The 15,255-nt window shown below is 36.9% G+C and overlaps 1 pseudogene; it reads right to left on the bottom strand.

The window, feature by feature from the left end:
* Positions 1 to 5,514: 5,514 nt before the first annotated feature.
* On the bottom strand, positions 5,515 to 7,484 carry LOC118993890 (40S ribosomal protein SA-like; annotated as a pseudogene).
* Between the last annotated feature and the right edge of the window lie 7,771 nt (positions 7,485 to 15,255).

Raw genomic sequence — 15,255 nt, 5'->3', positions numbered from 1 at the left:
CATGCAGATGGGAGCTACCTTACTCAGGTCTTGTTGGTACCTGCAGAGACACTCTTGTATGACTTGCAGACACATGAATGACAATAAATAATTGTTATTTTAAGCCAGTGAATTTTGGGGTGATAGAATATGCAGTTTATTTTGGCAATAGCTGACCATTACAAAAGGTGGTACCAGGAATGAGGTGCCATTGCGACAATAACCTCAAATATGGTTGTGATCAAGGCTATAGGCTGAGAGACCAGTAATGTAAATGACCAGAAAAGTAGTGAAGCTACAATGTGACTTATAGTATGTAGAATCGAAAACTAAAATTATTGCCTGAAATAGAGGAACCATTATGTACCTGATAAATATATGTGGGTATTAAAATAAAATGATGAAATCTGAAGATAAAGATCTAGTTTTTAGTCAGCAATTAAAAGTAATGTTACAACAACTGTAATGGTATAATCAATAAAATATATTTTTTTAAAAAAGTAATGTTACAGAACAGACCTGGGGCGGGTGGTGAATGATATACTATTACTGAATGGACCCACCCTTGTGCTCCGGGCTCCCCCTCCACCTGGACTAGGTTTATCTTGCCTTGCAACCAGGGAACGATATCTCTCAATGCCAGAGATTGGTGAAAAGAAAAAAAGATTATTTATTTAAAAAGTTATATAGACTTAGAGTAATGACTTAATGTCTTCATTAAAACACTAAAGTTCTTTAGAATACCCACAAATGCACAGTCCTTCCTTCTCCCCTTTGCCCAGTTCCAGGTATTGTATCTCGGGACAAGAAGTAGAAGTCCGTGGTTCAAGTAGCCCCTCGGTTCTGGCACCATCAGCTGTGTTGCCTCTGTGATCTCCAGTTAATCCAAAGCCATGTGGCACCTTCTCATGTCCCACCAGCAAGAATTCTTTTATCTCTTTTCTTTCAGGCAAAGTCTCTGCTGCTTCCTAAGCCACATTGGCTAATAGGGAGCACCCTAAAACTGCATGGTCCCAACTTGTGCCAAAGCTGTGTGGTCCCCAACAGACCCCACATGGCTGCTGAACCTGAGTTTTTAAATCCCAGTGCCAGTCTTCCCTGGCAGAACCATTTCCGACTCCTCCCACAATCAGTTACACCTGCCAGCATTCCCTATTCTTCCAGCTTTACTAGGCTGCCATAGCAAGTCTGGGCAGGTGTGGCCCCATGGGGTGGAACCAATCATCTGCAAGCTTTTACGCAGGTGCTATGCTCAGAGGGAGTTGCATCCCAGTTACACCATGGGTTGAAGTTACTCCCATCCCCCTGGCTCCAAGCATGGCCACAGCTATTTAACATATCTCTGAAACCAGTTAAAGGTTTGACATATGTTAAATGGCCATTCTGGCAAGGATGCAGTCATAAGGGTGGATGAAGATTTGGGATGAAGATTTTCTGCAAAAATGTTGCTATGGGAAACAACTCTCAATGGCCCTGCTCCATGTGTCCCATCCCCTAGCTCAGACTTGTGGGGGTGAGGACATCTATCTATCTATCTATCTATCTATCTATCTATACATTTTTCTCTAATATTTCCTGAACACCCTGAGCTCTGGACCCCATTACAAATCCCCATTTGCCACCCGCCCACTTTGGCTGCACCCTGTTACAGTAATAAAGGCAATTCAGAATTTCAGGATGACTACATAAAATTATTTTCACAAAATTACAGATGCAGTCATTAAGATATAGCCTCAAAGAAAAGAGGTTACTATGAAAAATTACCTGAGGGTAAAGATCCAATGAGGGATGTTATCAGCAAACCTATTGTTCAAACTTCTAAAATAATTAACATGCCTTGTCTGTCATGCTTCCAAAATAACTAATATGCCATTCAGTGGGAGAAAAGTGATATTATAGTGGATGCAGTAGTATTTTTACTGAAACAGATATATCCAAAAATACATAATTTAATCTAGAGTGAGAGGCTTGTGCAAAGAATTCTGGACATAGATTTTGGCAGAATAGACCTGAAAAATACATGGAAAACTCATAGTCTTGTAAAATAAAGCTGTGCCAGCAAAACATACCATCCCCTTAGGTTGGGAGTTCATGAGTTGTTATATAATTTGGGGGTTCAAATTTCTGCAAGTAATTAACAGAGTGCCAAAAATGACATATCCTCCAGCCCTCTCTTCATAATGGGCCAAAGAAAATGATTTCAAAAAAAAAAAAAACAACAATCGCTGAGAAGGGAGAGTTGAAAACAATGGTATAGATGTACTGGCAGAACTTATATCAAGAAATATTTTCTAGCCCCAAGTACTACAAGTGGGATTTCAGAATTATCATGGAGCAGTGACTGCTAAATACCTCCTATTCTTCCCCTGTTGGTAAGAGTGTTGTCATTATCCTGTCTCTCTCTATATGACTATTATATGACAGACAATTTGACTTTTTAGTTCAGAGGTTTTCAGATCAAGAGACGTTGTGTCTAGACCTCGTGCAGATCATGAAATCCTTTGTGTTCTCTTTTATAATTGGGTTTTTTTGCAATTCCTGTGATGATTAAAGGGGAAAGAATTAGATGCTATTGGAAAGACATGATCTTAACACTTAAATGTATACTGGTGGCTCAATAAGAAATCATAGCCTCATGGTTAAGAGTATACTGAGTAGCTAAACCAGGATTTTAAACACTTACTAACTCTTGGTTATACTTTATATTTGAAATAATGGTAATAGTATGTACCTAATATTGTTGTAATGAATACACAATGTATTCTATGCAAATCTCTAACATATATTTGACACCCTATAATGATTCAATATACTGTTGTCCATGTTGTTCTCAACTGAATTGTCAGTTTTAATTTACATATACCTATTTTTGGCATATTAAAAAAGCAGCATTTTTATTGATGCAATAAATAGTCATGATGACACACAAAGGTTTTGAAAGGTGAAATATTATAACTATAATTTTGTTCTTACCTATAAGTCCACCATTAACACAGAAATTCAGGCTGTTAAGATATTCTATTTTTAATGACATAATGGTATACTTGTATAGCTATGCTAGTGATATCTTCTAATTTCAACTATAAATTCTGGTCATTAAACTTTTGTATTACTAATTATAAGAACATAATATAAATTACTAAGAAAAGAGCATATTAATTGCCATAGCATATTTAATAAAATGTTTTAGGCAAGGTTTTCCTCTTTAAATGTTTCTTGAAAATATCCGTTTGTTAAGAATTTCCATTTGCTAAGCAGATACTGTAGTTAGTTTGTCAATATTAATTTTGGTTTTATATTTTAATTTTTTGAAATGACCATTCAACCATCATTGTGTACATGTTATTATGGCAATAGCTGGTCACTACAGAAGTTGGTGCCCGGAATGAGTTGCTATTGCAACACTTGTAACAGCACTTGTGATATCCTGTCAATCACTCTGTTTTAACTGTTATGACAGTCACATTTAGCTAACATTGCACCATTTTTTAGAAAAATATCACAAGTTTGAAAAAGGACCTGATCCTTCCCTTTACCACACACGTAAACAGCCACAAACACATTCGGGGTTGGGGACTGAGGGCAGTGTGTATCATAAACCCTGATTGCACATAATAAGCTATTAATAGGTTTTCCATGTAAATAACAATTTTTGGTTACATCTGCTACAAAACGGAGCAAAAATAAATGTTAGTAGGTTAATATTACTAAGCAATTATAACAAATTGCTTACCTTACACTGGAACGAAACTTACATTGGACTTTCTCTCCCTCAGATTCATGCTCAGAGGTTTAGAGGTGATGAAGATTTAGAATCTCTGTCATCACATATTCCTATCCACACAATGGGAAAAGGAAGCCTTGACTATCTATCTGTCTGTTAAGAACAGGTGGGCAAGTGGGCTTTCTCCAGATCTTCTCTTGGAGCTTCATGCATAAGAAGACCTTTATTGATGGTAAAGGCCAGAATTCCATAAATGTTGATCTGGATGTGTGAGGTTCGGGGATGCACAAGGGCTGGTCCCTAGGGGAGATGCTCACGTGTTTTATCTTAGCTGTCTTACTCAGAAGTTCTTGTCTATAACTCTTTTCTCTAGAATAACTGTAGCCTTGGGGCCAACTTCTATTTCTTAGTCTCAGGTAGCTATGAAAATCATCTCCCATCTTGAACTTGTTAATGCTGAGAAGTAGAGTATCATTTGAGAGTTTTATCATGTAAATAATAGTAGTTTATTGCTTACTTTTATCACTAATCATGTCCCATATATAACTGACAGGACAAGTCACAGTTTTTAAATATATTTATACATTTAAATATAAATAAATATATTCCATACAGTTTACACAATATCTACACTTTGGACATTTTTCCCTTTTGCTTGTATAAAGCCATTAGTATTTATTTTTGCTTTTATTCATTGAAAGGAATGTTGTTAATATATTTTTTTAATATTTTATTTATTTGTCTTTAGAGAGGAAGGGAAGGAGAAGAGAGAAATATCAATGTATGGTTGCCTCTCATGAGTTACCTGCTGGGAACTGACGTGCAACCCAGGCATGTGCCCTGACTGGGAATCGAACCACGATACTCAGGTTCGCAGGCCCAGTCTCAATCCACTGAGCCACACCAGCCAGGTGTTGTTAATATTTTAATATGTTTTTACAGTCAACTGTCAGTTTTTTTCCTTCCCTTTTCCTTAGGCCCATTTCTACTCAAAGGAGTTACCATTAGTGCAATTGTAGCATATGGAATCTATAAATCATTTTACTTTCCTCTTTAAATTTGCTTATGAAAAAGATTTACTCAGGGGAGAAAAAATGAGATGAAAAATCCTTAGCTCAATAACTGTCAACTCTTAAGCAATTAGTCAACCAGTAAATTCTGTAATACATGGAATCTCATGTGAGTGGAAAAATGAGATATTTTGGAAATATAACTCAGTCTTCCAGTGTTGTGTTTGTTTAAGGAAACCAGTTGGTCAATTTGACCCCCAGAGACAACCAAGTGCAGCCAGCATGAGGCTTTGATAACATATGGGTTAATTAATAGGATCTAACCAGTCAGGGGGAAGTGTTGAATTTAGACATTTAATAAGATTAGATTTTCAAACATTTTTGGTGCATTAATTCAGATATGCAAATTGGCACAGCCCAGAGGCCCAGCTGTGAAAAAAAATGAGGGCAGATAGAAATAAAATTAAATTTTAGAAAAGTATTAAAATAAAAATATACTTACAGCATGATATTGAGAACTTGAATTAGAGAGGTTCTTCAGTCTGAAAAAACTTATTGCTATGAGTGAATGAGACCACTAAAGTAAGTAGATTAGTAACTTTGCACATAGGTGTGTATTTAAAGCTAGAATTTTCATTTTTTCAGACATTAAATTTGAATTTTCTGTACAGTCTGCTAAGATAATTGCTACCAATGCTAGACCATCTTTACTCTTAAAGTATTAAAAATAGTACAGTTTTAAGTAAATTATAATTAAGCATTTTGCTCTGTAAGTGGCTTGGTATTTCAGACGCACCATGTTTATTTCTGCTTGCTGCAGTAGTCCATTGATAATTCAGATTCAGACCAGTGTGGAAACAACTGGGGAAAAGAAGTAAACTTTTGCTCTGAGAACTCAATATCACTGAAATTAATTTTGAAAACAAAAATTAAAAATCATTAAAACATTTCCTGCCAGGCATTTCTAAAATGTAATATCTCATGCACTTACAAGGTAACATTTTTTGTACTATAGTTAGTAAATTAAAACTAAAGTGAAATTAAAACAGCTTGTTTCCACCTTGTCGTAAATGAAAGTTATTATAATTCAATATCAAATATAAATCAGTGAATTCGACCTCACTGATATTTCAGAAAACAGCAGATGTTACCCCTTCCACTCTATTAATATACCTACTCAGTTTTTTCAACTATTCTCTCTGGGGAGGACAATAGAGGCATATTTTCCTTCCTTCCTTAAGCAAAGCTATGTGCTTCCCCAAGCATAAGATTTAATTATCCTTATTGCTTTACATTTGCTTGAATAACTACAGAGGTTATTAAGGGCATAACATTTCCTGATCTTTTTCATAAAATTCAGCTATGATATTTATGCTGATTTAATTACCTCCAGCACGTTAATTAATCTGGCAGTAAGAACTAAGGACTTAGTGTTTATATTAAATTTAATTTACTTCTATTGATTATTATGATATGTGACAGTTTGGTTAATGGAAGAGTTTTGACATAGAATTCACATATGTATATATGTTCCTGGGAAGAAGAAAATAGCACTAACTGGCTGTTTATGGGAATATCAATCAAGACAGGATTCTGGAGCCATTGTGAATGCTAGATTAACCACTAAATGGCTGTGTGACCGCAGGCAAATAACTTCTCTGTGTCTCAGCTCCACCATTTTATAAAGCAGAAATAGTGATAACCCTCACATTATAAAGTTCTTTTTAGGATTAAATAGCTTAATGTATATGAAGCACTGAAAGCAATATCTGGCACATATGTTCTACATATATATCACTTAGTATTGTTATTTATTATTATTATCATTATTTAGAAACTTTATTTTATATCAACCTTATTTCCATTTTGTTAAGAGTTTGTGAAAGAATAGTTGAAAAAAGGGTTTTTCCTATCCATGCAGTGGCCTGAGCAGTGGGGGCTGCAGACCAACCTTCAGTGCAGCTGAGCACTCCAGGCTTTGGTGGGAAACTACTGAATAGGCACAGAGGCCACCTGCACCTTCAAATGAGTCAGTGACCTCAGGCTGAGCAGCAGTGAACTCGGGTGCCCGAGCAGTCCATTCACTCTGAAATTCCTCCTTGGTCACAGCCTTTTCAGCAGCAGCCTGCTCTTCCTTCTCAATCTCTTCAGGATCTCTGCAGGAGTAGAGATCCGGCTTGACCTCCCATGGATGTTCATGGGAAATAGTGCCATGCATATGCAGTACTTCCCGGGCTAGCATCTGCCACATCAGACTGACTGAATGAGCCCCTTTTAGTTGCAAGGGATGGCATATCCACACAGTGCAGAAGAGAGCCTGTGTTACACAGAGCAATAGGAAGCAGGTTAACGTAAGATGCTTCTGTTGGAGGCCGATGGTCAGCCCTGGGATTAGTAACCACCACCAGAAGGATCAGTTCTTGGAAGGCTGCCTGGCCCTGGTTAGTGGAGGTTCTAGGAGTGAAGCAGCCAGCAGCAGGAGTGGCTCCAGTGGCAGCAGCAAACTCCAGCACAGCTCACTGGCCAGTATTCCTGGCCAATACGACAGTGACATCACTAGGGTTTCAGTGGCAACAATGAATGGCACGAGCTGCCAACAGGAGCTTCTCCCAGGTTTTCTTTAAATTTATGATATAGATGCCATCACTTTCCCTTTTGTAAATGTATTGTTCCATTTGGAAGTCAAGGTTGGTGCCACTTAAATGGGTTCCTGCTGCAAGGAATTTGAGGACATCCTCCTTCATTTGCAGGATGTCAAAGGCTCCCAACATTGTGAAAATGTCCCTTTAAGTTATGTGGGGACCCAGAACAATGGCAGGGGGGCTCTCTGGGTAGCATGGTAAAGCAGTTATTATTATTACAAATAAGGAGTACAGACAGACTTTGAAAAACAGTGAACTGGTGTATGGTGATGCTACGTAGAAATCTAGTGAATGGTTAAAATACCCAGGGCTATTCTGACTATGACTATGTAGTTGTGGGTATATCAGAATTGCTGAGGTTTATAGTTTGGTGTAATGTTACCAAATAAAAAGAAAAACAGAGGTTCAGCTGCCTGCTACCACAAAAGTCAAACTTGCGAGGTGGGTGCTGATGCAGAAGGAAAGAGGTTTTATTTGGATGCTGTGCCATCTTGGAGAATGGGGGACTCCCCATCTCAAAGCTTATCTCCTCCATAAAACCCAGGCCAAACCCAGCTGTTCTTAGAAATATCAGAACTAAAGGCAGTGCCCAGAATGCCTGCTCCATTTTTAAAGTACTATCCTTCGGAGCCACTAAGCAGTCATTCAGGTAGCTTAGCATGTTCCCAGCTACTTTCCAGCTACTGACTCCTCCCTGGAGACTGCATGTGGAGCCAGCACAGTCATGGGTCATGCCGGTGGTATGGCTGCAAAGTCATGTGCTCCCCCAAAAGAGAGTATGCAAACACACTGGTGAGTGCTTTGCCAGGGCAGAGAAAGAGAGAGACTTCCTCCTGGAGGCTCCTAATGCCACGTGGCCCATGGAGGGGATAAGCCAGTGCACTGAGTGCAGGCCCCCAGCAGCAGGCAATGAGCAACAGGGTGTTTCTTCATTCCTGTAGGTTTATGTTAGTTTGGGTGTGGGACGGTCCAGGTGCTTTCTCAGAATGACCAATTAACTTCCTAAACTCTTGGGAGCTTTGGGTGGATCTACCTCCCAAACAATCTCTTCTTTCCCCAGGCTAGACTGACAGGGCTCTTTGGTCTAGTACCTCCACCTGCCACCATTCTGACTTCTATGGAGCATATGCCTGCTTTCCCCGGGTCCCATCTCCAATCTGTTACTGGATAAGGGCAGGGGGCAGAAGCCTTCTCCCTTATTTAGTTATCTTTCTAGCTTTTAGCATGCTTGGGTTCTGTGCATTCCTATCTCTAGCTTTCAGCCCACTTGGGACCCTACTACTCATTCCTCTAGCCCTTCGTGCACTAAGTGTAAGAACTTCGCCATGCCAACATCCTGCCATCCTGGCTAGTGGCGGAGCTTCTCCTGACTCTACTGTATCCTGAAGCTGCCTGCTCTTGGGTCCTTGGGCTACACTGAGGCAGGGTAGCCGTCTCCAAGTGAGAATTCTACAGCGGCTGGGCCCAACCCTTACTCCCATGGTGGAGGTAAGCTCTGCGGCTTATAGTATCCACCAGGGATCCTGATGCCACTGACCTGGCTGAGGTGCCATGATTAGCCAAGCCTCTGAGCTCCACGCCCCTTAGCATAGGGGCACCTGCATCCCTGCTGCTTGGCACAGTCTTCAGAATGTTGGGCACCTTCTCTTGCAGAGAAGGGGCAGGCAAGTACATAGGTTCCTCCACTGGTAACAGTAACATAAAATTATAGTTAGTATTTGAAGTCAAGAAATAAAGGGGAAATTTGAGGAAAATAATTAAAAATTAAGAAGAGAGTTAGGACAAACATTCTGTATTGAAAGAATTTTGGCAGTCAGGAAAAGAATGAAGAATGTGGAGGATATTGGGGTCGAGATAAGGAGATGATTGGTAGGAGGAGCAAGAAGAACAGCCGCATAGGAGACATGGAAAAATGATATATAATGTTAAATGAGATAAAATAATGACATTAAAGAGAAGCCAGTGCTTTGAACATAAAATTTATTGGTGTCTCTTGAGTGTAGTTTCTGAAGAATTTGGGGGAAACAAATACACTGACTATAGTAATTCGAGAGGAAATGTGAGTTGAAATAGAGGAAACATTATAGAAAACTTCAAAAATTTTGGTGGCCAGGCTGACCTCAAAACTTAATAAAAAAAAGAAAAGAAAAGTAGAAGGAGAACAATAACTACATGCCAGCCGTAACATGAAATTTCGCCATCTGACTGTTTTGAAAACCTCAAAGTTTGTATTTGGTTTGAAGTGACTGAGTTGGTAGTGGCCCTAATTGCCTGTGAGAAGCAAAAGCAGAGCCTGCCAAGAGAAATCCATTTCCACACAGACCTCAAGTAATTCCCGTACTTAATGTTCCAGAAAATGTCAGCCTTCTCATAGGAAATCAGAAAACTCAAGATAACAAAGTATCAAAAGCGAGATCCAGCAGAAGCAACATAAAGAAGGCTCAGAATCACAGTCATGTGAGACACTGGATTTATCACACACAACGTTTTTAAAAAGTACCTCTTAAAAGAATGAAAAGAAGAGTTAAAAATATGAGCAAACAGAAACAGATTAAGTGACTGAGCATATCTGAAATGGAATAAAATATTAATTTCAGAAATACAAATATATATAATTTTAAAGAAACTTAAATTGTTGTATTATGAATATTTGTCCTATTGAAATATGGAGTTATAACTTTCTGTCAAATGTATTTTATACTTTAAAGGTTTATACGTATATGGCATATATTAGTCTCCATGCTGTATAACAAATTATTATAAACAGCCATGTACAACAGCACACATTTATAACTCATAGTTTTCTGTGGGCCATGAGTTGCCCATGGACTCTGCAAGGCTACTACAATCAGTGTTGGCCAGGACTGGGTTCCCATCTGGAAACTAGATAAGAGTATGAATTTGCTTTCATGGTCACCCAGGTTGTTGAAGAAATCATTTCCTTGCAGTTGTGAGACTGAAGGCCTTGGCTTCTTACTATTGTCTAAAGGCTTCCTTCCCCTCATCTCCTTTTCCACATGGGCCTGCCAACATAGTCCTTTATTTTATCAAACCAGCCAAGAGAGAAAGAATGAGCCTGCAAATAAGGTGAAATCCCTTATTTTAATATAATATAATTATGGAAGTGGCATTTCATCACCTTTAACTTACTGTATGATTAGAAAAGAAGCAAGCCACAGACCTCCACACTCAAGACGAGGGAAGTATATTAGAGTGAGGAATTATACAAAGAATAAGTATCAGGATATAGACATTATGGGGAGTCACCTTAGAGACTGTTTACCATGTGGTAAAAATTTAAGCCATGCAGAAATATATAACATGAAGTTAATAAATGAAAATGAAGTGTAATCTCTTGTTCTCTCCAGTAGTAGCTACTGATCTCTTGTTCTTTCCAATAGTATCAACTATACATAAATTCTTTATGCATTCTTCCACCCCTCTCCACCACCAAATACTCCATTCTATACTTACAAAAATAAAAAATGACCATTAGTGGATGTTATAGGCTGAAAGATGTTATCCCCTGCCTACCACACCAAATTTGTATGTTTAAGCTCTACCCAATGTGACTGTACTTGAAAACAGAACTTGTACTTGGGGATAAGGATGTAATCAAGGTTAAATGAGGTCAAAGGTGAGGCCCTAATCCAAAAGTTCTGGTGTCCTTATGAGAAAAGGAAACCAAGGTTGTATGTGCCCAGACAAAAGGCCATGTGAAGGTCACCATGAAAAAGCAACAGTCTGTAAGCCAAGAAGAGCAGTCTCACCAGAAACTAACCTTAATGACACATTTGTCTCAAACTTTTAGCTTCCAGAACTATGAGAAAATAAATTTCTGTTGTTTTAAACCACCCAGCTTGTTATAGCTGCCTTAGCTGACTAATGCAGTAGATTATACTTTTAATGAACTAGAAAGATATATTTGAAGATATTAAATGTAATGTGTCAACCAAAAGATGAAACACATGAAAAATATATCAAGGAAGAAAAATAGAATAAAAATAATAAGAATATTTAATTGGTATACCAGAAGGAGAGGGAAAAAAAGAAATGTATGAAGTGGAATAGATGAATAAATAATTGCTAAGAATCCTGCAGACTAATAAAAGTCTGCCAAGAGCTTTGAAGGGTTTGAGATTTTCTACTACTTGTAAGCTAATAAGTGAGTCCACCACAGTTTTATAGAAGTTGGCAGAGGGATACAAGAGGGACACAAAATTCCTGGTCAGAGAAAGAAGATTTTATTACTCATGGAATGGTAGAAATCTTGCATTCATGTTTGTTTAAGTTCTTCCTGACCTCTAAATCTGACAAGATATAGTGTGCATAGTAGATTGTGTGATAGCTGAGGAACTCTGAGCTTAGGAAACACAAATTCTTAAAGGTGATATTAATAACCCTATCCCATGTTTGCCTGGAGAAAAACACATTGTTTTTGTTATCCTGATCAAGAAACAAATTTGTCCATTAATCTGAAGGAAGACAGTCTCTATATTCCAAGGCTGTTTTCTAGGAAGACATCTCTAAAAAGACAATGTAGAACAAAGCTGCCAGTATCTCTTGATAAGATATATAGAAGTATAAGAGGGACCACTGACAATTGCCTCTTAACAAAAACATTGCCTCCAAAATAGTCCGCTGGATTTCAAGATGGAAGAATTTAAAGAAATTCTCACCTAGACATATATCAAAATGAAACTGCAGGACATGAAAGGCAAAGAAGAATCTCAGAAGCAGCCTGAGAGCAAAGCAAATTAACTTTAGCCAGTCACAAAGCCAGTCAACAATTGCTGTCTTCTTCAGTGTCAGAGGAGAGGAGGCAGCAACTAAATACAATGACTGAGGAAAGCAAAACAAAACAAAACTGCCAGTGTAGAACTGAACAACCAATCGCATTTTTCAAAACAAAACAACAATATAATAATAGAATTGAGTTTGTTACCAAGAGGACCTCACTAAATAAAATCCAAAAGTTTATTAGTTAAGCAAAAGGAAATTGAAGTCAATTAGGAGGCCTGAACTATATGAAGATCTGATAAAAAAGGAAAATGTCAAATTAGCTACAGATCTACACAAATATTCATTATCAGAAGCAATGATAGATTTTCTGTGAGTTAACACAAGGTAGACTTCAAATATAAAAAAGATAGCATGTAAATCAGGAAGAGAATATAGGAGTAAAGTACTCGCTAGAAGGGTGAATAGATAACTTTGATAGAACGGTTTTAGAGTTTGATAAGTTTAAAAGGCAGTTAAATTTCTATAAAAAGTACAAAAACATCTGAAAAAAAGTACATATTGTATAGACTAGTAGAGAAAAATAAATAGGCCATCAATCTACCTTGGACATCCATCAGAAATGTTTGATATAGTAAAACATCTTCAGATTATTGAATGGACTCTGAGTAAAACAAACAGAACCATATGATTTCTCCAAAGCAAGACCCTACAAATGCCTTTGCTGAAAACTCAAGATTATCAATATACTAATAGTTGAAAGGAAGTGTTTTCTCTAGATAAATTTGTTTTATGGATTATAAGAAATAGGCTTTGAAAACTGACCATCTAAATCACTGTTTTTTTAATATGTCAGTACATATTTACCTCACACTATGTTTCATATTGAGCAAGGTGATTGATCGTTTCTGTGGATCATCTTAGCTACCAAATTATATATTTTTATCAGGTATGTTTTATCATCTATTAATTTATATACTTATTTAAAGTAGCTTACATTTTTTGTATCAATATTTTAATGTTTTATAGATTCAACTTCAGAATGATTTTAATATACATTTATATTATATATTTTATATATTTTAATATATATATTTGTATGTAGACATTTTTTGAAATAAAGCATGTTTTTTCAGTGAAAATCTACGAAAAATTGCATATAAGCTAAATTTATTAGAAGAAATAGAAAACAGAGTATTTTGTGATGTTAAGCATCTGACTTGATTTATCCTAAGAACGGGTGTTATTAACTAAATCTGAAATGAAAACAGAAAAATAGAACATATTTTAATATAACAGAGATTTATATGAATCTAATGATTTTTAACCGTAGACCAATTACTTTTACAAATATGATCAAAAGAAGTGAGTAAGGTCCAAAACCATAAAACATTCAGAAGAAAACATAGGCAGTAAACTCTCTGATAATGCTCTTAGTAATATTTTCTCTCACCTATCTCCTAGGGGAAAAAAAAAACAAAAGAGAAAAATAAACAATCGGGACTACATCAAGTCAAAAAGTTTTTGCATAGCGAAGGAAAACATTAATAAAACACAAAAGACACCCTATTGAATGGGAGAAGATATTTGTTAATGATACATCCAATAAAGAGTTAATATCCAAAATTTAAGATAAAAACTCATACAACTCAACACTAAGCCCCCCCCAAAATCCAATTGAGAAGTGAGCAGAGAGCTGAATGAACACTTCTCCAAAGAGAACATATGGAAAGATGCTCAACATCTCTAATTATTAGAGAAATGCAAATTAAAACCACAATGAGATATCATCTCACACCTGTCAGAATGGCCATCATCAATAAATTAACAAGGAAGTGTTGGCAAGGATGTGGAGGAAAGGAATCCCTTGTGCACTACTGCAAATTGGTGCACCCACTATGGAGAACAATATGGAGGTACCTCAAAAAATTAAAAATAAAACTAACAGTAGTTCCAGTAACAGTATTTCTCAGCAATTCCAATTCTGGACATGTATCTGAAAAAATTCAAAACACTAATTCAAAAAGGTACATATACTCCTATGGTCACTGCAGTATTATTTACAATAGCCAAAATACAGAAGCAATCCAAGCACCTATCAATAGACTATTGGATAATAAAGTAGTACATATATGCAAAGGAATATTAATCAGAAAACAAATAGAATCTTACCATTTGTGACAACCTGGGTGAACCTACAGGGTATCATATACTAAGTGAAATAAGTCAGACAAGGAAAAACAAATACCATATGATTTTACTAATGTATGGAATGTAATGAACAAAATAAATGAACAAATAAAACAAACAGATTCATAGACACAGAAAACTGATGGTTGCCATAGGGAAGGAGGGTTGGGTGACAGGTAAAAACGGTGAAGGGGTTAAGAAGTACAAATTAGGCCCTGGATGGTATAGCTCAGTGGATTGAGTGCGGGCCTGCAACCAGACGATCGGGGTTCGATTCCCAGTCAGGGCACATGCTTGGGTTGCAGGCCAGTTTCCTGCAGGGGCCAGTTCCCTGCAGGGGATGCACAAGAAGCAACCATACATTGATGTTTCCTTCCTCTCTCCTTCCTTTCCTCTCTGAAGATAAATAAATAATAAAATATTAAAAAAAATTAAAAAAAAAGAAGTACAAATTGATAGTTACAAAACAGCCACAGAGATGTAAAATAAGCACAGGGAATAGTCAATAACACTGTATCAACTATGTATGAGTGTGGTGCCAGCTGGGTACTAGAATTATCAGGGTGATCACTTCCTCAAATTATATGTCTGCCCATTATTCCATACACCTGAAATGAATATAAAATAATAGTGAATGTCAAAAATAAAAAATTGAAAAGAAATGGGGAATAAATCAAACATTCAATTTCAATTGCTGTTTATAAAAATACTTTTCATTTTAATATCTAGCAGCGGTGAGTAATTAACCCATTTTAAACATTGATAGCATTCCTCATGACAGCCTGTAATTATATCCTTCACATGGGTGAAATTAATATGCATTATAAATTAAAAATGTGTGAAGACTTTTTTAATGAAAAATTTTCAAATATAGAAAACTCCCTGACTTTCAAAATGTAATAGGCTACCTGTGTCTAATTTAATGTGTTCTTTTCAGTACTTGCATTATCCATCATTAATGGTCCTTCTC

This window comes from Sturnira hondurensis, unplaced genomic scaffold (assembly GCF_014824575.4).
Source record: "Sturnira hondurensis isolate 20B ecotype Veracruz unplaced genomic scaffold, ASM1482457v3 Scaffold0008948, whole genome shotgun sequence".
Lineage (NCBI taxonomy): Eukaryota > Metazoa > Chordata > Mammalia > Chiroptera > Phyllostomidae > Sturnira > Sturnira hondurensis.
The sequence above is the reverse complement of the archived record's forward strand: the minus strand, read 5'-3'. Positions and strand labels throughout refer to the sequence as shown.